The sequence below is a fragment of the Lygodium microphyllum genome, chromosome 30 (assembly GCF_053477565.2).
Source record: "Lygodium microphyllum isolate KBCC chromosome 30, Lygodium_microphyllum_v1.1.10, whole genome shotgun sequence".
Classification (NCBI taxonomy): domain Eukaryota; kingdom Viridiplantae; phylum Streptophyta; class Polypodiopsida; order Schizaeales; family Lygodiaceae; genus Lygodium; species Lygodium microphyllum.
Window position 1 is genome coordinate 77,333,678 of NC_141164.1, and position 23,113 is coordinate 77,356,790.

The 23,113-nt window shown below is 42.4% G+C and overlaps 1 long non-coding RNA gene across 2 annotated transcripts; it reads right to left on the reverse strand.

The window, feature by feature from the left end:
* Positions 1 to 3,695: 3,695 nt before the first annotated feature.
* Positions 3,696 to 6,097, reverse strand: LOC148010014 (uncharacterized). 2 transcript variants are annotated; one of them, XR_015689709.1, is made up of 2 exons: positions 5,706 to 6,093; positions 3,696 to 3,850 (listed from the first exon to the last, which is right to left on the reverse strand). It is a non-coding gene; the product is annotated as an uncharacterized LOC148010014 (long non-coding RNA). The 2 variants fall into 2 exon arrangements; XR_015689710.1 differs by lacking the exon at positions 3,696 to 3,850 and adding an exon at positions 4,039 to 4,554 and having other exon boundaries at positions 5,706 to 6,097.
* Between the last annotated feature and the right edge of the window lie 17,016 nt (positions 6,098 to 23,113).

The window sequence follows — 23,113 nt, forward strand, 5'->3', positions numbered from 1 at the left end:
GTCAGCAACTGGAACCATAACAAATAGTGAGCCAGTTATTTAGGGATTCAGGTCCAATTCTACCATGGTGAATACTCCTTTCCTTCTTGCACAAAGGATGGGTGACATGTTCACAGCTTGAAGGTGTTTCTCTAGCGATGCTGTGGGGACACGCTATCGCAGCACGTAAAGTTGAAAGTCACCACAGGGGTTTGGCAAGAGAAGAATGTATGGGGGTTCAAGAGCTTAGACTCCAGAGATGGTAGAGATAAGAGAAGGGTTGAAGGTTTCAAGCCAAGTTCTTGAAGATAAGTGACATCAGGGTGAAGGTAGATTTAAGGAGAGGAGTAGACGGAAGAGAAGGGGTTCGAAGAGATTGAAGATGTAGAAGAATACTTCCAAAAAAGAATTAGAAAATAAAGCAGAATACTAATAGAGATGAAGCCTGTCAGTTTCTTTCAGCATTATGAGAAAATATAACTCTAATAGACAAAAACGTGTACAAAATAATACCTTCCTCTATTCTGCTCAGATCGCCAATCTGATCCTTCCAATGGCTCCGAAAGGGGTTTAAATACAAGGACACCTAGCCAGAATCTTGCCAGATCACTCCTTCTTCATCTCCCACTTTCAGAGTGCTGTTCACTACCTAAAAACAGCGATCGCGCATCGCACGATTTCGGTAATCTCTCTTTTTACATAAAATCCTCTCAAATTAGTTGAAAGCTACATGCTTTCTTTTACATGTCATCCTAATCTAGAAGTTGTCTATAGTTTTGTAGATTTTTTTACAAGAGATAATATCTAGAATTTTAAAAATTAACTAAAATATAATATTTTTGAACCATAGATACTAACACTAATGTCTAAAATGGCATTGGCTCTCTAAATATAAAAGAAAGTCACACTCTAGATTTTTTTACACGATGTGCAGTGTGCAGACCACATGACTCCCAGGAAAATGTGCCTGAAACCTGGACAAACAAGTAGCACCATAGCTCCTCAAGATAACACACAAAGGTCATGCTGGTTGAAGGCTATTGAGTCTATGCAATAAGCTTAGTATTATGGGTAGCATTAGTAGCCCCATTTTCAGCCTGCATATAGACATGGACTGCATGTAAGTTTGAGCCAGATCTGGAATACACTGGCAGACAGTTCTTGTCATCAAATGATAGATTTGGCATACACAAAATTCATGGAATGTTTTACATTCATCATGGCTGGAATGAAATGCCTTTGAAGAGCTAAACTCTCAAATTTGTAGAGAGTTAACTAGCTAAAAATAGTTTTTTAATCTTATGACAGTCTGCACTTCGAATTTGAAAGCATACAGATGCTTACTTGGTCACCGTAAATGCTAGGTGGGTCTTTGTAAATGCAAGGTACTTGTGAAGTACTGAGAGCATTGAATGCTCAAATCTGGACTGATCTGAAGCTAAATAAAAACTGTCATTGACTGGTTGCAATCTGTATGCAGTCTGTTTGATCACTATCACTAATGTGTGTACTAGCAATGATGCTCTATGGTCATGTTTCGACTTCCAAATGTTGGTATACATGTCTTGAGTAATTAGAGACTATTTGGAGCAGGAAACACCCTTGTTTTGATAGTAAAGTTCATGTTGGAAATTCCAGACTGAAGTCTGTCTACTGTAGTTGAGACATATGTATGTACTTACAGTGCCATCTGAAGACAACTATATGCAATGTCATTTAACCCGGATGGAATGACAAATGCTTAGACAGGTTTGGCACTATTCTAAACTGAAATTTACTGCAGTTGCAGAAATTACTGACGTTAACTCTTGCAATCAGTGAACTGATGTTATCACTGCTATTTGGAACCCGACATGCATGATGACAGAGAATTTCATGGTGAAATTTGCAGACTAAAGTCTGTCAATGGATGTTAAGGCATATGTATATGCAGTGAATGTAGTCAATGACATCCACATGTATTGTGAGTGTTCATAGATGTATGAACTGATGTATGGACAGCTTGACATGCTAATAAGCTGAAAATTCACTGCTGTTGCAGAGTTTTTTACTCTCGTGTACCTTAGACTGAACTGTCATAAATCCAATACATTATGGGCATGATATATGAGTGGATATATGAACATACAGATTGCAGATCTGATCACTATTAGTAGTCTGAAAAACAGAGGTGCATAGTTTATTAACTACAGGTTCCACAAGACCTTTGGTCAATAAATAGAAGTTGGCCTGCTGTAGGAAGTCAGGCAGTGTTGACATCATGGCAAATGCAGATAAAACCGACAACATAACCCAGATTGTGGGGGAAAAGCTTGATAGTAACAATTATGCCTTATGGAAGTTTCGCATGGAGAACTTCCTGATAGGGAAAGGCTACTGGGAGTTGGTGACTGGAGCGGAAGCTAAACTTAAGCTCCCAGATCGACCTATGACTGATCAGAGATGATTACATCGAGCTTGGAGGACAGAAAGAGGTCATAGAGTCTTGCACTGGCTCTCTTTATGTATCTCAGATGCCATGATAATGCAAATAATGAACTGTAGCTCTCCTAAGAATGCATGGGACATTTTGGTCAAGTACTATGGCACAACCACAAGTGCTAGGAAGATACAGTTGAAGCAAAAGTTCAACAACATGGAGAGAAAGAGAAAATCTATATAGGATTATGTCACGGAAGTTAAGACCATTGCGGATCAGCTGGCATCTGTTGGCTCACAGGTTGAAGATGAAGAAATGGTTGCTATGGCTTTGAATGGCTTGGGGCCTGAATATAGGTCTTTTGACACTTCTGTGTCTGTGCAGGCTGAAATGCCTGATTTCAATGAGTTGGTTGCATTACTTATCCATGAAGAGGTTAAGCTTGGCTTAACTACAGGATCTAGCAGTTCTAAAAATAAGGATGTTGTTTTCTATTCTAATTAGCACGGCCATGGCAACTGATCTGGTAGAGGAGGCCAGCAAAATGCATCCTATGGCAATAACAATTTGCAGGTATCGAATGCAAGAGGTGGTGGAAACTTTAGAGGCAGGGGGAGATCTAGCCCTAGAGGTAGAGGCTCCTGGCAACAACAACGTCCATCTGACAATCCGAACAAGGAGAAGGATGTCATTACTGCGGGAAGTATGGGCATATTGCCAAGGATTGCTGGAAGAAGTAGTGAAATCAGAAAGGCAAACAACATGGACATTTTGCTACGTCTAGTCAGGTAGCTGATACTTCAGGAGATAGATTGTTTGCCATGCAGTATGTAAAAGACAGAGTTACTGAAAGATCCACTGATGATGCAGTTTGTGTTGAACAATGCGCAAGGGAGACGAGGAACGGAGGAAGAGAGAGGAAAAGAGAGACACAAGATACCGAAAGTGGAACCCCATACGTGTGTCAACTGAGCACACATGATAGGAATATATAGAGGGGACCTGGGGCGCTATATATAGACAGATTATTTATAGCTTATATAGACAGACTATATATAGCTAACACCCCCACTCAAATAAAGGTCCCTTACTATGGATGAAAAAAACCCTTGGGGGCTCAAGGGAAAAACCCACAGCTCTATATAGGCCTACCGTTATATTAATATTCAAAATATAAAATTACAAAGTTGAACTTACAAGAGCCTATTCATAGGCATCAAAGGAGCTACATCACTCATGAATTACAACATCAATGGAGAAGGAGCTACATCACTCAGGAGCTACATCACTCCTAAATTACAACAGCCTATTCAGAGGCATCAAAAGAGCTTTATCACTCCTAAATATACAACATGTAAAATAAGGATAAGCGACATCACTGCAAAAGATAAAATCTCCAAGAAATCCTTCAACTGAACTTGGGATGTAAGCAGTATATCTGTCACATCAAAACTGAAAGAAAAACATTACAATGACATTAGAACAACACAAGGCGTATAGAGATGGTTCGCGACGCCGCTCTATAGACAACATAACACATCTGGGGCCCCATGAACAGAATATAAATAAAACAATTTGTCATCAGCTCAAATATAGACGCTCATCAGCTGGAAAGAATATAAACGAAATAATGTGTCATCAGCTGGAATATAGACAATGAAACATGAGCTGGAATAACTCAACAGCTAGAATAAGGAATGAAACATCAGCTGGAACAACTCAACAGCTGGAATAATAATGAAACATCAGCTAGAACATTTCAACAGCTGGAATAAGAATGAAATGAAATATCATCCCATCAGCTCGAAACATTTCTTATAAAAAAAGCGTGGAATAATTTCTTTTAAGAATGAAACATAGCATGAAGAGCCAAAAATCAGCTGGAAGAAGCATTGGATTACTTATCCACAATGTCCAAGACATGCAAAATCATAACTGAAGTTACAATGATCTTCATTTAATATTGGCCACTGGCACACCTTGAGCCTAAAGATTGTAGCAGAGGTTCTCAAAAGATACAACCAACCTGTGCTGCCTTTGAATAATTTGTTGTCAACAGGCTTATGGATGTATGGTACATTCCAAACTCTGGATGAGGTTGCACAGCTTGCAAGGCTTCACAAAATGACCTCAAGCTGAATTCAGCTCTGAGCAATCTGCAATCACACTTAGCTTAAGCAATGATTGACAATAATTAAAATAATGCAGAGCCAATTTCAGATATTCTAGCATAGGATGGCGCCTTATGCACCACATCAATTAAGTCATTACAGCTCTGTATGTAGCATCATATACACCTGGAAGATCAACCACGTTGATATGGCAAACTCCTAAATATAGCCACTCCAAGATGCCTATTAGGATAGAAGCTGTCCATATCAGCTTTCTGATGACACAACTTTTGCATTATCCTTGATGGGAATTTGAGCAGCCATCCCTCCCATTGCATGCACTCCACGTCTATGGCACGTTTGAATCAGCAACTCAGTATAGCTCTTCATGAAGTGTTGGCTCATGCCGACAAGAACACAGTCAGGAAGGAGCCTGTCTAGATGTCCCTGGAAGGTTTTTACATAGCTGAAGATGTAATCCCAACGCCCGCAAGGCTCGCCCTGCATTTGATTATCTACAGCAGCAGCTTTCTGCTTTTTCCCTTCTGCAAGCTTACAAGTCATCTGGTGTCTCTTCGTGGGCTCTTCTAGAGCACGCTTAACAGACTCTGTTGACTTGTAAATAAACAAAGCATATCCTTTTGACTTACATGTCTACTTATCAAACCCTAGAGAACCTTCTTCAATTTCTTCGTACTTGGAGAACGCAGCCAGGAGCTTCTTAGCTGGCATGTCACGAGGAACATTCGCCACATAAATCTTGCGCGCATTGGTAGATGCTGCCTGTGCAAGTTGCGATTGAGTGGATGAAGGCCCCGCGGATGCAAACTGACAGACACATTTGCGGCCATCAATCTTCTTGCTAGGCTCCTTGAGCGATGCTGGGAGATCATGCTGGTGCCGTTGCCGCGGGCAGATTCAAGGCCGTGCGCCTGATATGCGCCGTGATCAGAGGCCATCTCGTGATGAAGGATAACCGAATGTGATAGATATGAGGGATTCTACAATGTCTGTAGGCGAGGTCAGGTATCTCGATTGGATGATGAACATCGGCAGACAGACGAGCGATTAATAACAGAGGCACACAGAGAAGCTGGTGGCTATGGAGGGTAAGAGGATAGCTATTATTAGGTTATCACAGAGCTTACAAGTCTTCTTGTCGGGATGACGAAGACTGACAAAGACGTAGCCCTTACCTTTTCTAGTCTTCTTTTCGGGGATGACGAAGCATTCTTTGATGTCACCGTAGGGTCTCTGCCATGAGACTGCCATGGTTTCATCAGACGCCAGAGGCGGCATCAGTGGCAGCAACACCTCCAGCAGTCAGAGGGACGATGACGGCGTCCGCCTCTATAACCCTTTCTAGGAGTATCGTGGCACTGCCTTTGACCTGTGGTCCGTCAACACCCTCTATTGCCTCCCCTCGTCTGCTGAATTCCTCTTCCCGGAGGAGGCCGCCGTGCAGCATCGCAACTGGAGCGAGAACTTAGCCTACTACACTGGCTGCGACTACCTCAGAGTGAGCTGGAGGCAGGGAGCGAAGTCATCATATGGTGATTCCTTTCTATCATAGGATCGGCGCTTGGGACGATCATCAGTACCCCTGCTAGGGCTTCTACTATGGCTCCGGCTTGGACTTCAAGCAGGGCTTCAGCTCCTACTACGACTAGGACTTCCAGTCAGACTACGTCTGCGGTAGGAATCCCTATCCTGATCATGATATCGATCACGCTCATACTTGTCCCGGCTACATCCATATCTGGCAGCAACGATCAGGTCGCTACGGGGAGGCGTTCTTGCCTTATGCTGGTGATGGTGGAGGCAGAGGCAAGATACTCTCAGCTACCGACCTGTGCCTACTCTGATACCATGTTGAACAATGTGAGAGGGAGACGAGGAACGGAGGAAGAGAGAGAAAAGAGAGACACAAGACACCGAAAGTGGAACCCCAGAAGTGTGTCAACTGAGCACACATGATAGGAATATATAGAGGGGACCTGGGGCACTATATATAGACAGACTATATATAGCTTATATAGACAGACTATATAGGTAACAGTTTGGTATATTGATTTAGGGGCATCGAACCACATGACTCCTCACGGTGATTGGTTCACTAATATGGTGGCTGAAAAACATGGCTATGTCTATATAGGTGATGACATGCAACATAGCATTGAACATAAAGGCAAAGTGTCTCTTGTGGTTCATGATGGCAGAAAGAAAAATTTGCATGATGTACTGCATGTTCCATCGATTACGAAGAACTTACTGTCTGTCGGAGCAAAACTTGCAGGTTAGATTCAATAAGCATGGCTACTTTATTGAAGAGTTTGGCAATGGATGCAAGTTGATAGCTCGCAGTCATAGGAATGGCAGAATATTTACTCTTGATGCTACATTGCTAGAGCTGAATTCAGCTATGTTTGCCCATAGCTCTGGCACTATCAAAGATTTGAAAATTTGGCACAAGAGAGTGGGGCATGTGAATTTGCAAAGGTTGCAGATTATGCAGAAAAAATAGCTTGTTACAGGTTTACCCAAGTTCCAATATTCAGATATTGGTCATGTATGTGATGCTTGCCAGTTTGGTAAGCAGTGAAGGTTACCATTTGTCAGGCATGCAAGGCAGAGTACACATCCATTGTAGTCAGTGCACTCTAATGTTTGGGGGCCAGCCCATAATGTATCCATGGGAGGCTCAAAGCATTATGTGACATTCATTGACGATTACAATCACTATGCTTGGGTTTACATTCTGAAGACAAAGGATGAGGTGTTTGCTATTTTTCAGTAGTTTAAAAAGTAGGTTGAAAAGGAATTTGACTGCTATATCTCTTGCTTGAGATCAGATAGTGGTGGGGAGTATGTGTCAAATGAGTTTGACAGCTTTCTGGCTAAAAATGGCATACGCAGGCAGCTTACCTGTGCAGCTACACTCCTCAGTCAAATGGGGTAGCTGAAAGAAAGAACAAGGTCATGATGGAAGCTGCTCGTGCCATGATGAATGAGAAGAAGATGCCCCTCTATTATTGGGCTAAGGCTATTATGACAGCCATGTATATCTTGAATCGGACTCCCACTGCAGGTATTTATGAGATGACACCCTTTGAGAAGCTGTATGGCTATAAGCCAGATGTAAATCACATGAAAGTCTTTGGCTGTCTTGCTTATGTGCATATTCTAGATGAAAAAAGGAAGAAGCTAGATCCAAAAGCGCATAAGTGTGTTTTCATTGGATATTCGCAGGAGAAGAAGGCATACAAATGCTATGATCCCTCTACCAAGGAGACTTTGGTGAGCAAGGATGTTATTTTTGATGAGATGGGTTCTTGGTATGTATCACTGGCTACAGTGCCAATGGATATTCCTTCCACTCATGTACCTACAGTTGATTTGCAGCAGAGCACTACTATGATAGGACCTAGTAGTCAGACAATATCCCCATGGACAGGGAGATTGAGGAGCTCACCGTCCACAGACACCAGTATGTTAGTGAGGGGGAGATATGATGTCTTGGATAGCAAAGGAAAAGAGAAAGTTACTGAGGATGCATCTAGTATGATGACACCTGGTAGAATGACTTCTGGATATGAGTCTACTGACACTTTAGACAGTGAACTTGGTATTCCGACTGTCTATACGCCTGGTGCAAGGCAGAGCAGGTACATTCTGCCTCATGAGAGAGGGGAATCGAGCAGTGCACCACATCCTAGATGCTCACAGAGGGTCAAATACCCTGTTGATAGGTTGACATATAGTGGCTACATTGCAATGCATTATGCTTACATGACAAAAGTGATGGAGATCAAAGAACCAGGTACATATGCTAAAGCAGTGGAAGATGAGAACTGGTATGCAGCCATGGATGAAGAAATGAATGCCTTGGCTGAGAATAAGACATGGGATCTTGTGCCACTACCTGAAGGAAAAAAGACCATTGGCTGCAAATGGGTCTACAAAATCAAATACAAATCAGATGGCAGTGTGGAAAGGTACAAAGCTAGGCTGGTTACTAAGGGGTATGCCCAATAGTATGGACTTGATTATGAGGAAACATTCAGCCCTGTTGCCAAGATAGTAACCATACGCACTGTGATTGCTTTGGCTGCTGCTAGAGGCTGGAAATTATAGCAAATGGATGTGAAGAATGCCTTTCTTAATGGTGACTTGGCAGAGGATGTCTATATGGTTCAGCAAGAAGGGTATGTTCACCCTGATTTTCAATATTATGTATGCAAGCTGAAAAAGGCACTGTACGGACTGAAGCATGCTAGGATCAATAACTACTTGTAGAGGTTGGGATTTACTGTTGGTAGGGTTGATCACAGCCTATTTACAAAGAAGACTGACAGTGGCTTGGTAGTGCTGGTCCTATATGTTGATGATTTGATAATTACTGGTGATGATGACTTGGGCATACAGCATGTAATGAAGATGCTGAAATCTGAATTTGACATGAAGGACCTAGGAGAACTGAAGTATTTCTTGGGCATTGAAGTAGTTCCAGCTGGAAATGGTTTATGGCTGATGCAGAAGCACTATGCCATGGAAATGCTGAAGAAGTATGGCATGGCTGAATGCAAACCATTGGATACACCTCTTGATCAGAATGTCAAGCTAGATATGAGCACTGGAGTTGAAGTAGAGGATGTGACTATGTACAGGTTGATGGTTGGAAGTCTGGTCTCATAAGTCAGTTTATGTAGTCTGGTTGGAAGTCTGGTCTTATGTAGTTGGGCTCATAAGTCAGTTTATGCAGAAGCCCAGGAAGCCACATTTGGATGTTGTTAGGTAGATTATGAGCTATGTTAAGTCCACTGTAGATTATGGGCTGTTCTATGTGAAAGATAAGTCCTTGAAACTGGTTGGATACACAGATGCAGATTGGGCAGGATGCTCATATGATCGCAGATCTACGAGTGGTTATGCTTTTGGCTTTGGAAGTGGCATGATCAGCTGGACAAATAAGAAGCAACCAACAATTGCATTGTCTAGTACTGAGGTAGAGTACAGAGGTGCTGCATTGGCAGCATGCGAGATTTCATTGATGCTTAAGCTTATGGCTGATTTGGATATTCAGGTGGATGCTCCAATGACCTTATTATGCGACAATCTCAGTAGTGTACTCCTGGCAACGAATCCAGTATACCATGCCAGGACAAAGCACATAGATGTACACTACCATTTTATCAGAGAGATGGTTCTTGCAGGGAGAGTAGATCTTATGCATGTGAAGACTGATGAGCAGGTTGTAGATATCTTTACCAAGTCTTTGGGTAAAGATAAGTTTAGTAGTTTCAGACAGCTACTTGGAGTTCATCAGATGATTTGAGCTTGAGGGGGAGTGTTAGAATATCAAGTTCCCATTATTCTCCTGTCAGTATGTATGACCGACATTAGTTGTGTCCAGCTGTATCAGCAACAAGTGTGGGACATTAAATAAGTCGGTGGTCTTAGACCTAGTGTGAATGGTCCTATGGACCTAAGTACTATTGTATACACTTATGTTATGTGTGTGGTCAATGAGATAATGGTAGAATGAAGTGAGATCACCTAGCTCTTCACTCTTGTCTCTGTCTTTAAATCTTAATAACTTCATGTAGGGCCTTGATAGCTGTGGAATCAATCTTCTCTTCCTCTTGCCTTTGTTGTTCTTGTTGTAACATTTCGATTTGTTGTTGCTGAGTCTGCTGTAGTATGCACACCAATTGCTGTAGAGTATCTCCTAAGAAATCCCCCATCTTGGATTTCTCTTACACCGACCTTCATGTCGGGTTCACCAATGTTGTTATACGTAGGGTTGAAGGTCACCTGATGGGACCTAAAATGGGCTGGCACTCGCTAAGGCACTAGCCGGACCTCATGCTCTCAACAGACAACCCCACCTCATGGCCTCGCGAATCAGGAGCGTCTATCGAGGGATACACTATCCTAAACACTAATCATTGCGCATTTATAGTCTGTAGTCCAATGGATATTCCCTTTTTCCCATCTCCTCAGAGGGAGACTATATATATATTGGCAATAAATGCCACATATCACAGACATAAGGGCACCCCACCGGCTGATTGCAGTGGCCCTACTACAGCTCTCCTACATCTTGGGGATCGGCCCCTCGATGCATGCTTCCACACATACACATATTCAAAACAAACTCCCCTACTAGTGCCAATACATTTAACGTTCCAGGAATGCACTTATCCTCACTCAAATGCTGGAAGAGGTAGAGGCAGAGGTAGAGGAGGCCGATCTGGAGGCCGTGGTAGAAATCAGAATATGCAGCAAACTCAAGAAAACCAGTCTTATGGAGGAGGACATGGTAACTCTAGAGGCAGGGGGAGCCAAAGAGGTCGTGGTGGATGGCAAAGAGGCCAAAATGCAAACAACAATGTTGAATGCTACTATTGTGGTAAAACGGGTCATATGGCTAAGGACTGCTATAAAAAGCAGAATGACATCATGAATGAAAAATTGCAACAAGGGAATTATGCATCTTCTAGTAGACAGGGTGATGACAGAAATGAGCATTTATTTATGGTGCAACACATGAACAATTCTGTGACAAGTGCAGAAGAAAGCAATGATGTATGGTATGCTGACTCAGGTGCATCAAACCACATGACAGGTCATGCAGAATGGATGGAGGATGCAAGGAAAATGGAAAAACCAGGATTTGTGGAGACTGGTGATGATACTGCACATCCTATTGTGCAGATTGGAAAAATTCCTTTGTCTATGCAGGATGGGAAAAAGAAATACCTGTCCGATGTATTTCATGTCCCGAATATCACCAAGAATCTAGTTTCTGTTGGTCAAATGGTTGAGCAGGGCTTGTGGGTCAGATTTAATCCTCATGGATGCTTTGTTGAGGATATGAAAAATAAAGGTCACTTGATAGCAAAAGGAAAGAAGAAGGGCAGAATGTCTACATTGGATGCAGACATGCCTAAATTGAGTGCAGCAATGTTTGCACATGGGACCGGTGTAGTTGCAGATATTGATATCTAGTATAAACGCATTGGTCATGTTAATGTACAGCGACTTAAATCAATGCAGGCCCAAAATATTGTTGTAGGATTGCCTAAATTCAAGGTTGCAGAAATGCATAAGGTATGTGAAGCCTGTCAATTCGGAAAACAGGCAAGGAAACCATTTCTTAGACATGTTCAAGAGAGTAAGAAGCCATTGGAATTAATCCACTCTGATGTTGTGTGGACTACTAAAGATGCATCTCTTGGAGGCTGTCATTATTTTGTCACTTTTATTGATGACTATAGTAGAAAAGTTTGGGTGTATTTTATGAAAAAGAAAAGTGAAGTTTTTGGGCATTTCAAAACTCTTAAAGCTATGGTTGAAAAAGAAACAGGTCTGCAAATAAAATGCCTAAGGTCAGATGGAGGGGGAGAGTACCTCTCAAATGAGTTTGCAAGGTTCCTGCAGGAGCATGGCATAAAGCAGCAATATTCATGCAGTCATACCCCACAACAAAATGGAATTGCAGAAAGGAAAAACAGGCATATTGCAGAGGTATCTCGTGCCATCCTCAATGAAAAAGACTTGCCAGATTTTTACTGGGCTGAAGCAATTGCTACACCAGTCTACATAATGAACAGGACTCCCACTGCAGCAATACATGGGATGACTCCAGAGGAGAGGTATACTCATAGGAAACCGGATATTTCTCATTTGAAAATTTTTGGTTGCATTGCCTATGTTCATGTGCCAGATGAGTTGAGATCCAAGTTGGATCCAAAAGCTTAGAAGTGCATCTTTATTGGTTACTCTCTGCAGCAAAAATGGTATAGATGCTATAACCCTTCTACTCGTAAGTTTACAGTGAGCAGAGATGTTGTTTTTGATGAGATGAGTAGCTGGTATAAACCAGTAAATGTGATTGATAATGTAGATGCACAAAATGGTAATGCTGCACAGAATTCACAGCAGCAGTCACAAGATATTAGTGGACCTAGAGCGTCCTCTAGTAGTGGTTCACATTCTTCGCCATGGACAGGCAGATTGAGATCAGGAGAATCTTCTCAAAGCAATGCAGATACTGGTATGCAGGTATCACAAAAAGGAAAAGAGAAGGTAGATCAGCCCATGTTTGATGTGAATGGAGGCCACTCTTATGTGGATGGTGAATCCAGTGGCTCAGAACAGAGCATTGATGATGAATTGGGTATTCCTTCTATTGTTACACCTGGAGTAAGGAAGACCAAGGATGTTTTGAGAGCACCTGGGAGTGAACCTACTTTGCGCAGGTCTACCAGAGTTAGGTATCCTATGGATAGGCTGAAATATGATGGATTTACAACCATTCACTATGCATATATGGTCAAACTGATACAGGAACCAGAACCCACTTCCTTTGAGCAAGCCATGGAAAAAGAAAAATGGGAGACAGCCATGGATGAAGAAATGGATGCCTTGGAAGCAAATGCTACATGGGAATTGGTACCTTTGCCTAAAGATAAGAATGCAATTGGTTGTAAGTGGGTTTATAAGGTGAAACACAATGCAGATGGTTCTGTGAATAGATACAAGGCAAGATTAGTAGTCAAGGGGTATGCACAAACATATGGCATTGATTATGAAGAAACATTCAGTCCGGTTGCAAGGATGGCAACCGTAAGAGCAGTCATTGCGATGGATGCATCAAAGGAATGGTCTTTACATCAGATGGATGTAAAGAATGCCTTCTTGCATGGTGACTTGCAAAAAGAGGTATATATGGAGCATCCACCAGGTTATGTGCATGTTGTTCATCCTAAGTTTGTTTGCAGGTTGAAGAAAGCATTGTATGGCTTGAAGCAAGCACCTAGAGCATGGTCTGGCAAGATAGGACAGTATCTTGTCACTATTGGCTTTCAGATTTTCAAGGCAGATTTCTCACTTTATGTGAGAAAAACAGAGAAAGGTATTATGCTGCTTGTCATTTATGTTGATGATGTGATTATCATAGGTGATAGTGATGAAGATATCCTTCATGTGAAAATGCTATTGAAGTAGAAGTTTGAGATGAAGGATTTGGAAGAGTTGCGTTATTTCTTGGGCATTGAGGTGATTAGATCACCAAGTGGGATACAGCTCTTGCAGAGGCAGTATGGATTGGACATGCTGTCCAAATATGGGATGACAGGCTGTAAGCCTATTTCAGTTCCTTTGGAGCAGAATGTGAAGCTGAGCGCAGATGCAGGTGAGCTTCTGGAAGACCCTACTATGTAGAGACGCATAGTAGGAAGTTTGATTTATATGACTATTACCAGGCCAGATTTGAGCTGTGCTGTTGGATTGGTAAGTTAGCTTATGCAGGCTCCAAGGAAACCACATTTAGATGCGGCTAGACGCATACTCAGGTATGTGAAGTCCACATTGCAGTATGGACTATTTTATGAAACTGGGGTTCAGATACAGTTGCATGGATACATTGATGCTGATTGGGCTGGTAGTATTTTTGATAGACGATCTACCAGTGGATATGTGTTCTCTTTTGGGAGTGCTGCAGTCACCTGGAGCAGCAAGAAACAACCTATAGTTGCCTTGTCGAGCACAGAGGCTGAGTATAGGGGTGTAGCAATGGCTGCATGTGAGGTAGCTTGGTTGCATAAGCTACTTTATGATATGCATCAGCCTACAGATGGGCCAGTTGTCATTTATTGTGACAACATGAGTAGTATACACTTGGCAAATAACCCAGTCTATCATGCTAGAACAAAGCACATTGAGGTGCATTATCACTATGTGCGGGAGAGGGTTTTACTAGGTCTTATTGATCTAGTTTATGTCAGCACAGAGGATCAGGTAGTTGACATATTCACGAAGGCATTGGGCGCAGAGAAGCTGCACAAGTTCAGAGACTTGCTTGGTGTGCAGGAATTGGGATTGAGCTCGAGGGGGAGTGTTGAGATATCGAGCTCCACTCGTGATATGCTAGGATGACCGTTGTGCATTTATGTCACCGACTTGTCAGTTGCAGATGCGGTTGATACACCGCCCATGAATAATAGCTAGATGACAACTATTCTTATCTACTCTAGTTCGTGGCTCAGTTAGTATGCCAACTTAGTTAGTTGAGTTTGGTTTGAGACCCATATATAGGGTTCTTCTATTTCTTTATATGAGAGTTCTTTTGGCTTACACAACTAAGAAGAGGAAAATTGTTTTCAGCCTCCACCTGTGTGTGTATTCCCCCATTGTGCAAGCAAGAAAGCTACAAGTGAGACTCCTTCCTTCTCTCCCACAATCTTGACACCATTCCTATGAGCACAATGAGGAGATAACGCTTTGTACCCAAATGGCTGGTTCTAAGGGGACAGAGCCCTCATACAGCAAAGCAGAGGCAACTATTGGGGTGCCTCTTGTGTGGAACGATCACGGTGTTTGGGTCTTTGTGAATGGATCCTAGGTGGCTGATTTACACGTCAACGTAGAGTCGATGCTCACCATGAAGGTGAATTTCAAGGATATCCCTTTGCCTAAAAGGCCTACTTGTGCGTTGAAGCCCATTCCAGTCTTTGGACTAAAAGGGTCTAATCTTCTTAGTGAGATAAAGGTAGTTGGTTGGTTCCATGATCAAACCAAGTCGGTTCCAAGGAGGCTTCACCCTCTAGGTCATTCATGCTTGATGCAACTCATCATGGAGAGAGATAGGTTGGAACAAGCTAGGAGTGAAGACTTAGCTCACACATGCATCCCAAGGATAGATTTGGACATGCCAAGGTCCCAAAGTGATGTGGGTAATCGGCCACAACATGAATCCACTTCCAACCTCTTGTGCCTTCATGTATAATATGGCCGTTGAGGGCCAATTCACAGTTGTCATGGTGCAAGCTATGACTCGTGCTATGCAGGATAGGTGGTTTGATGCTATGCATTTGACTATCCTACTTGCTCAAAGTGCCTCAATGCAAGAGCTAGCCATCAAGGGCCTTACAATACATGTAGGCACAACATGGAAAGATCTGCCTACTTGACTCGGTTATGATAACGGTTTATCTGGGTGACAAAGTACCAATGGTATTGATCACAGGGGGGATGACCCTTGCTTTGTAGGCCCAACGATTTGATGCAACCTGTCAAGTTGCCATGATTTTTCCAGGCGCTTCGACTACCCATTCCATGTAGGATGAGCTCCACCTCCTCTTTCCGCGTCTAGGTGTGCTACAACAAGAGGCAGGGTGCTTGATGCGAGAGAAATAGATCTCTCGTGGTGTGCAAGACAACATGCAGTAGCACCGCGCGTCCCTTGGGGCATTCTTGTTCAAGGTGCTCCCAACCTAGGAAGGTCCAAGTGAATGAAGATGGCTGGTGCGACATGCTAGGATCACGCCTTCCACGCAAAGAGACATGCTACCTTCGTAAGAGGGTTGTGTGGGCTCTTCTTCAAGGAGAAAATCCCAAGTGCCAACAAGAAGATCTGGGTGATCAAGGCCCAACTAAAGAAAGCTCATGCCAAGTAGCAGATCCAAGTAACTAAGGCCCAACACCTCTCAAAGGGGGGGTGCCACTCCACAGCTCACCCCTTGGAAGATAGTGAGGTATGCGGCTACCCCGCGATGATCAAATACTGCCTCACCCAACTGGAGAGATGCGGCCACTCGAGTGTGGTCAAATGCTCTCTCTTACCTTGTACATGGATTGACAAATGAGGCCGATCGGGGCCATACTCTACAAGGTGCCACCTCTTGGGCCCTCACATTCATGGAGTGGCATGCTTCCCCCCCATTGAGCTTCCCATCTTGCCTCTAAGTCCACTGGCAAGGTCTGCATACTCATACTACCAGGACCCGAAGTTAGGGAAAGTGCGCATGGCTTGCCTTAACCGAGTTACCTCCACTCTGTGCTTGTAAATTGGTGAACAGGTGGATGGATGAAGTGCACAATAAAGAGTCTTCCTAGTTAGTGTCCCTAGGCCACTCCACACTTGTAAATTGAGTCAGTGGGTGGTTACCTTACTAGTAGTATGAAAAGACCATGTTCCACACTTGTAATCAAGTCCATGGGCTTGGCACCTAGTGGGCTGGCTGGCTTGATAGTGAGTCGGCAACAAGACCCCCAAAATTTTGAAGTCTAAGAGTCTAGCAGGTAGACACTGGCCACCTTGATAGTGAGGTGTGTTAAGACCTTCAAATTTTTGAACTCATACATTGCCAATCCTTGATCAACCTATTAGATTTTGGAGACTCGATGAGGACATCGAGTTCATCAAGGGGGGGTGTCTATGAGGGATGTGATGCTTCCAAGCCCTTCCCTCACCCACGGTCTCTTGTTGAGTTGGATACGCATGTTGATAGCTCCAACCACTTGCCCATGAACCTTGTGCCTTCAACTTTATGTGCCATGTTATGCTTGCGATCCTTTGTGCTGTCGTGCAATATACTCTCGGGCCCTCAAGAGGGGCCCTTCATTTTTAGCCCCATACCACTTGTTGGTTCCTCGTCTTGTGTCGTGATATGCTTCCGCATGCTTGTGACCATGCCAATAGGTGGGTGATTCCCCTTGAGGCCGGCTTCACGGGGTGGGTCTCCCCTATGCCAAGACAGGGACCCGAGGCGAGTTCTTAGAAATGGGATCTTTCTCAATCCCAATAAATGTATATTTGGATTCTCTTTAAGATTTCTTCTGGGCCACATTGTCTCTATACAATGGATAGCAATAGACCCTACAAATATTGTAGCTCTAACTACACCAACTAGCCTCAAACATTTGAGGGGATTCCTTGGCCATTTGGGCTATTAGAGGTGGTTCATTGAACATTTTGCAATCAAGGTAGTCTCCTTGCATAAGCCCATGATGAAAGACACATAGTTTACTTGGTCTCTTGATTGTGATGAAGCTTTCAATATCCTAAACCAGTGTTTGGTTGAAGTACCCATCTTGCAATCTCTTGATCAGATAAATGAATTCCATGTGCACATTGATGTATCTATAGAAGGGTTAGGTGTAGTCTTATGCCAAAATAGCTCCTTGAAGCTTGACCAGCATATTTACTATGCAAGCTAAAAAATCATTGATAGAGAAAGAAACTATATATGATAGAGTTAGAGCTCATTGCAATGGTATTTTCCTTGGAGAAATTCTAACACTTACTATTGATACACTTTAAATTTTATATGGACCATGAGGCATTGTCCGTCTAATGGATAAGGTAGATGTGAAAGGCTGAATGATGAGGTGGCTCCTTCTATTCCTAGGAGTTTGATTTTGAAATAATTATCAAACGCGATTGCTCCCATGTCCTGGCTGATCATTTTTCATGTATCACTTAGACTAATGAAGGGAAACAAGATGATCCAGACCTCCTTGATGCTTCCCTATTTCTGGTTGAAACTATAACTCCTTGGTACATGGATATAGCCGACCTCTTGGCCACTCAGCAGTATCCTCCTAGCATCTCTAGCAAAGAGAAGAAGAAGCTTCTGTAGGAATGAGCCCTCCACACTTTGTTAGGTGACACTCTATACAAGAAAGACAAAGATAAAGTGCTATGAAGATGTGTTGCAGGAAATGAGATCAAGATAGTTCTAAAAGCATGCCATGACAAGCCTTGTGGGCGGACACTTTACAAGGGAAGCAACAACCAGAAAGGCTTTGCTCGCAGGATACTTTGGCCTACATTTCACAAAGATGTCTATGACTACTGCAAACAATTTGATGCTTATTAGCGAGATGGGAACACTTACTAAATCTAGCCCTATGCCACTACAACCCATCCTTCCCCTAAAGTTGTTCAAAAAGTGGGGCATTGATTTTGTGGGCCCAATCAAATTGCCAAACATATACATTTTGTTCTATACAGACTATTTGATGAAGTGGTGCGAAGCCAAAGCTCTCAAATGAGATGACAGTAATAGTGTGACCTTCTTTCTATTAGAGAACATCATCACCTGTTTTGGTAGTCCTTTAGGGCTGTTCACTGATAAAGGCACTCACTTTCTCAACAAGATTATGGAAAGCTTTATAAGATCGGCCATCGCAAGTCCACACCCTACTTCCCATGGAACCAATGGCCAAGTCGAATTACCAATCGCATCCTTTGCTCAATCTTGATTGTTGCACATCATTGTGATTGGGATGATCGACTTACAAAGACCCTCTCAGCATATAGAACCTCTTATAAGGATGCTATAGGAGATACACCTTTTTAGTTGGTGAACGAGTTAGAAGCCCTTTTCTATGTTGAGTTAGAGCTACCCTCTTTGCGCATGACTATTACTGACTGCTTGGGAGATAATGAGTCATTGCAGCGCTATCTTCTACACTTGGATTGTTTAGACTAAATATGTTGAATAGCCTTGCCCTGTATGTAAGCCACATAAGGTGGATGGAAGTCTTACCATGAGAGCTTCAACAATCTCATAAGTAATTCAAACAAGATGACCTAGTCCTTACCTATGAATTTGTACTTTGGTAGGCTCCCAAGAAAGCTCCAACAATGTTGGATGGGTCTATAAAAGGTCTTTGCTATCAACCCTAACGGCTCTATTCAGATACAGACTGTGGATGCCTATGATGATTCCTTTGTAATCAATTGCTATTGCGTAAAGAAGTACTTTCCTCCCGGGGGATCTTGAAAATCATAGTTGACACTCATCCTCCCACTAGGACATCACTCAAAATAAACATTGATTATGGGAGAAAATGACTTTAATCCTTGGCATGTTGACCTACTCTTTAAGAAAATGTGAAAAAACCTTCGAGAGTAAAGAAAAAGAAAAAAAAGAAAAAAATACATAAAACTCTATGGGAGAAAAGGAATAAATTTCTTATCATAACACGCCTCACTCCAAGAAAAGGTGGTACACACCCTTGGGTGGGAAGCTAACTATGGAAAAGATGGTAACACCCCATAGTCTAGATGAGTTCATTCTTTAATTGAATTTCTAGGATTGAGTTTTGAAGCCACCTCCCTTGGTGCACTTGTGTCCTACGACTCTCTATAGATCATCTATCTCCTTAAGCAAATGACATGTTTCTATATCTCAACATAAGTTATTAATCTGTCAGCTACCTCCATGGATATAGCTTTTCATCAACAACAAAATTTTGGCATCATCAGTAAGCAAACACCAATCTTCATCAACAACCCCTTGAGTGATGTGAGCTTTCATCCTAACTGGATGGGGATGTGAGTATAGGATACCCTTTGCACTTATCAATAGAGACTGAGATAGAGGGTGGGGTGAGTGACCATCCTTGCCCTTTAAATCCAAATGAGAGGTGAGATGTGTAAATGGAGTATTGTATGTATGGGTTGGGCCTCTCAATGCACAAAGCATGCTCTGTTCCTTTTCACAATACTATATATAAGGCTCTATGGCCTTCCTTCTTCCATGTATGCTGACACAGGTTGGGATGGACTATTGCACCATCAATTACACACAAGGCATAGTGAGGATTAAATCAATGGGTGTTAGGAATTGGGTTTCCTTCTGGTATTCATCAATAGAGTGTGAGACAAAAGGGGGGTGAGCATAATTGATTTTCCCTCCAATCAATTGAGAGGTGAGATTTGAGGGATGTCACGACAATGGAAATCAAGTACATTTCCATTTCTCTATGCACACACAGGATGGGCATGTACCATCATCACAATACACATCACTCTATTCTGTTCAGTGCACTGTAACGCTCCTTGGCCTTCCTTCTTGAACTTATGCTAGATGCGTTGGGATGCACTGATGCACCATCCATTGTCCATTCTTGCATATTTTCCATGTTGATTTTTAAAATAGGCATGAGATATGGGTCCCATTCTACTCCTATCTGAGTGATGTGAGTTATGGGGCAAGCAACTGATCTATCATCCCAACATGAGTGAATGTCAAGATTGAGTGTTGTATTGTTCACCATTGATGGCTTACCGAGACTTCATCAACCATGCTACCTTCATGGTGCTATTGTATCATCCTGCCATGTTGGAAGAGTTTGGTGGCGAGCTCTCCTACCTCCTATGGAGACAACTTTGACTCCCCAGTGTATTGATGACAATCCACAACAACCACTTGAATGGGCTAAGTGTTTCTAACCTTATCTCTTGTGTTCATTTATGTGTATGTCTTGTATTAAGTGTGGAGACACAAGAGTACACATCATGGTCAAGTGTTAGGCCCCTATTGATTAGTCAAACCAATTTATTCATGTTTTAAGTGTGAGGATGCATCCCTACACATCTCATTTGCATACATTCATGAACACCCTACTAATTGATCCTTACATGATATCTTGTTTTTTTAATGCCTTGTTGAGGTTCCTTCCTCACCCATTTACCCTATTCTAACCCATTCCCATGGTCTTCTCTTACCCTTTCAATTGTTTTATCATTTTGTTGATCTTCCATGTGAATGCATCCTACATTCACCAAAATTGGAATTTGACATTGCAGCCATGTTCGTCCATTTGCACTGGCCAGTTTCCCTTTTTATTTCCCTCTGTTCTAAGCGACGGTATATCACTTATTCATTTTTGAAGAATTCTACGTGAATCAGACATGTTTCCATGAGAATTTATCTTTTTAAAGCTAGAATTGCAGTTTGATAGGATAGCCATGATCTTACCCTTTTCTCAAACACTTTTTCTTTTTATGGCCTATCTTTTCAATGAATGGATTGGTCATTATTTTTTGCGTGTCTGCATATTTATTTTTATGTACTTTTTGCATTTTTTCCATATGAACATGCTATTTTCTCATTGGGTTGGCATCCTACTTAGATACCCTCAAGTTGTTAGTCCCCTCAAACAATTTTTCTTTTTCCTCCCCCTTGTTCCTACCCACATATTTTTTGTTAATAATTTTTATTGTATTTTCTTATGTATTTTTAATCTTTTTCCATGTGCATGTGCCTTTCTTTCACCAGAATCGCATTCTAACCTGATAGCCCTATCGAACATCATTTCCCGTACATTTTAACTTTTTATTACCCCTTTTTTTGCTTGATGGATTGTTTGAAATTAATTATTGTTTTGATTTTCATGTGTGTTTTTCTCTTTTTTCCATGCAAGCACCCCCGCTTGTCCTCGGAGCTATGTTTCGACTTGATACCTCTATCCATCTCATCAAACCAAACATTTTTCCTTCTTACTGCATTCCATTTTGATTACTTTATTTTTTTGTTATTAATTTTGGATTGTATTTTTGGGTTTTACTTTTTTGTTTTTTTTTCATGTAAAGATGCCTTATTCTTGAGGGAACTGTGTTTTGACTTGCTAGGCATGTGCGGCACCCTTGCTCAAATGCTTTTATTCTTTTTCACCCTTTGTTCTGATCAACATATTTTTGGTTATTAATTTTTACGTGTACTTTCATTTGTGTTTTTTTCATTTTTCCATATGAACGTCGATTTTCACCTTGTCATGAGTGTTGATGCGTCCACCATGTCATGTCCAATCCACACATGCTTATCCTGCTCCTGTTTGATCCCGTCATGGCAAATTTTTTTGCCCCTCCTATGATGTTGTGCAAGATGGGGGGACTCTTATTTCTTATGATTATTTACTTTACACAAAAAAAACAAAGACAATTTTTTTAATTAAAAAACCCTCTCTCCCAACCGTTCCCTCTCATCCCCTCCCATCTCTCCTCTCTCTCTCTCCTTCCTCCTCTCTCCTCTGTCTCTCTCTCCTTCCCCCTCCCTCCTCTCTCTCCATCTATTCTCTCGCCTCCTCTCCCTCCCCTCCTCTCCCTCCATATCTTCTCCCACTTCCTCCTCCTTGTCCTCTTCCTCCTCCTCCATCTATTCCTTCTCCTCTCCCTTCTTCTTTTCCACCTTTGGCTCTATGGACCGGAAGTTGAGCCTATCACCATTGACCCCTAATGCCCTCCTCCTACTTGTGGTTCTCATCCCTCACCCTCCTCATTTCGTCTTCCCCTATCTTGCCTACCTGTGGTGCTCCTCCTCCTCATGATCCTTCTCCATACCCAACCCCCTGCCCCACCTACTACTCCCTTACCTAACTCTCGCCCCGCCTGCTACTCCCCTACCCAACCCCCCATCCACAAATGTCCATCTCCCCTTTCCACCCCCTAGTTCGCCGAACACCCGCTCGTCCCCTTGTCCTACCCCCCTCCCCCCCCCCCCTTCCCCCCCACTTTTGTCCACCCTCCCCCCAAATTAGACCCTCCCAAACTTTTGTCCATGCACACCCCAAATTTAGCCCAACCCCTCCAAATTTTGCCCTACCCCCACATTTGGCCCCACCCACCCTTCTTTTAATCCCCCCACATCATGTTGCATGGGGGGTGTTCGCATACGAGATTGTGTTGGTCCCATTTTGTGTTTTTTTTCTGTGTCGTACTCATGTTCATGCACACTCTTGTTTGTCTGGGAATTTTTTTTGCATCATTCGCACTACATGGTTGTTTGTGTGTGGTTTTTTTTTTTTGTTTAAGTGTGTGTACCATCTAAGCTTCCATTTACGTGTGACGATGCATGTGTGGTCTTCCTCCGAGCAGTGGATTTGTTGATGTTCATAGAGAGATTGTTGTTCACATATGCCGTGTAACTGGTACTTGCCTTTTACCTACATTATTATTTATTATTTGAAAAATAATTTTAAAAACCCCAAAATACATAAAAATTCATTAAAAAACCAAATTAGATGG